At 48.7% G+C, this 2,712-nt stretch overlaps 1 protein-coding gene across 1 annotated transcript in view; it reads left to right on the top strand.

Annotated features, from left to right (window-relative positions):
* Positions 1–2,712, top strand: part of LOC123754494 (potassium channel subfamily K member 2) — a 116,512-nt gene that overhangs the window by 66,464 nt on the left and 47,336 nt on the right. The window lies entirely within an intron of this gene.

The following is a 2,712-nucleotide window of genomic DNA, read 5'->3' as shown; positions in this document are numbered from 1 at the left end:
GACTACTGTGATATCCCTGACTACTGTGATACCCATGACTACTGTGACATCCATGACTACTGTGATACCCATGACTACTGTGATATCCCTGACTACTGTGATACCCATGACTACTGTGATACCCATGACTACTGTGACAGCCATGACTACTGTGATATCCCTGACTACTGTGATACCCATGACTACTGTGATATCCCTGACTACTGAGATATCCATGACTACTGTGATACCCATGACTACTGTGACAGCCATGACTACTATGATATCCCTGACTACTGTGATACCCATGACTACTGTGATATCCCTGACTACTGAGATATCCATGACTACTGTGATACCCATGACTACTGTGATACCCATGACTACTGTGATACCCATGACTACTGTGATATCCCTGACTACTGTGATACCCATGACTACTGTGATATCCATGACTACTGTGATACCCATGACTACTGTGATATCCCTGACTACTGTGATACCCATGACTACTGTGATATCCCTGACTACTGTGATATCCATGACTACTGTGATATCCATGACTACTGTGATACCCATGACTACTGTGATATCCATGACTACTGTGATATCCCTGACTACTGTGATATCCATGACTACTGTGATATCCATGACTACTGTGATATACCTAACCTAACCTAACCTAACCTAACCTAACCTAACCTAACCTAACCTAACCTCCTTGTCATTCTCTGTGTATCTGTTCTCCCCTTTCCGCAGCTTCATCACTTGTTCCTTCACTGCTGTTTTCCTCCTGATATGGCTGTGGAGCAGCTTTGGTTGGGTCTTGACTTTACTCGCAATGTCATTTTCAAACTGTCTCTCTGCTTCCCTCCTCACTCTGATGTACTCATTTCTGGCCCTCTGGTACCTCTCCCTGCTCTTCGGTGTTCTGTTATTTCTGTAGTTTCTCCATGTTCTTTTACTCAGTTGTTTCGCTACCTTACATTCCTGGTTGAACCATGGGTTTTTCTGTTGTTTTTCGTTTTTCTCCTTTTGGACGGGGATAAACCTGTCTGCAGCTTCCTGGCACTTTTGGGTGACAATATCCATCATGACCTGCACATTCTTGTCTCTAAGTTCTGTTTCCCATGGTATTCCCATTAGGAAGTTCCTCATCTCGTCATATTTTCCTCTTCGGTAATTCAGTCTTTTCCCCTCCACTCCCATCCTTGGATAGGTTATCCCTACCTCCACCAAGTACTCTTGCGGCCCCTTGCATGTGTGTGGCCCCTTGCATGTGTGTGTGGCTCCTTACATGTGTGCGGCCCGTTGCATGTGTGTGGCCCCTTGCATGTGTGTGGCCCCTTGCATGTGTGTGGCCCCTTGCATGTGTGTGGCCCCTTGCATGTGTGTGGCCCCCTTGCATGTGTGTGGCCCCTTGCATGTGTGTGGCCCCTTGCATGTGTGCGGCCCGTTGCATGTGTGTGGCCCCTTGCATGTGTGTGGCCCCTTGCATGTGTGTGGCCCCCTTGCATGTGTGTGGCCCCTTGCATGTGTGTGGCCCCTTGCATGTGTGCGGCCCGTTGCATGTGTGTGGCCCCTTGCATGTGTGTGGCCCCTTGCATGTGTGTAGCCCCTTGCATGTGTGTGGCCCCTTGCATGTGTGTGGCCCCCTTGCATGTGTGTGGCCCCTTGCATGTGTGTGGCCCCTTGCATGTGTGCGGCCCGATGCATGTGTGAGGGCCCCTTGCATGTGTGTGGCCCCTTGCATGTATGTGGCCCCTTGCATGTGTGTGGCCCCTTGCATGTGTGTGGCCCCCTTGCATGTGTGTGGCCCCTTTGCATGTGTGTGGCCCCTTGCATGTGTGTGGCCCCTTGCATGTGTGTGGCCCCTTGCATGTGTGTGGCCCCTTGCATGTGTGTGGCCCCTTGCATGTGTGTGGCCCCTTGCATGTGTGTGGCCCCTTGTATGGGCCCCTGGTGATGAGCTCCGTCACTCTAGTGATGAGCTCCGTCACTCTAGTGATGAGCTCCGTCACTCTAGTGATGAGCTCCGTCACTCTAGTGATGAGCTCCGTCACTCTAGTGATGAGCTCCGTCACTCTAGTGATGAGCTACGTCACTCTGGTGATGAGCTCCGTCACTCTAGTGATGAACTCCGTCACTCTAGTGATGAACTCCGTCACTCAGGTGATGAGTTCCGTCACTCTAGTGATGAATCTCATCACGTCACCTGGCCAGCCCTCAGCAAACATTTACGAGGCCACATACGAAACCTGTACATCTTTCCCTCCATCATTTTACGAACTTGTACCTTTATAAAGTCTACAACAACAACATTAAACATGTCAGTCAGCTCACAATGATGTCTTTATTTGTAGCATTAAACGGCTGAGTTCACTTCCAGTTATTTACGGTATTTAGCCTTGTGGATGGAGGAGGTTTCACCCTGATGCTTCTGTTCACCAAGCAGTAAATAGGTACCTGGGAGTTAGACAACTGGCCAGTCTCGCATAGACAAAAATAAACAAAAAATTAGAAATTTCGTCTCATTTTCCTAGGGGGAGACTTACGCATAACAGAATCACTTTTTTGTGTGATAATTCTAGCAATACTTCTTATGTAGTGATCATGTATCCTCTGTACCTGTCCCGGGACGTGATATTAAACTGGTCTGGGACATAATAAGGGTCCTGGGGCCAGATTCACGAAGCAGTTACGCAAACACTTACGAACGTGTACATCTTTCCT

The sequence above is a fragment of the Procambarus clarkii genome, chromosome 18 (genome assembly GCF_040958095.1).
Source record: "Procambarus clarkii isolate CNS0578487 chromosome 18, FALCON_Pclarkii_2.0, whole genome shotgun sequence".
In the NCBI taxonomy this organism is placed as follows: domain Eukaryota; kingdom Metazoa; phylum Arthropoda; class Malacostraca; order Decapoda; family Cambaridae; genus Procambarus; species Procambarus clarkii.
The sequence above is the reverse complement of the archived record's forward strand: the minus strand, read 5'-3'. Positions and strand labels throughout refer to the sequence as shown.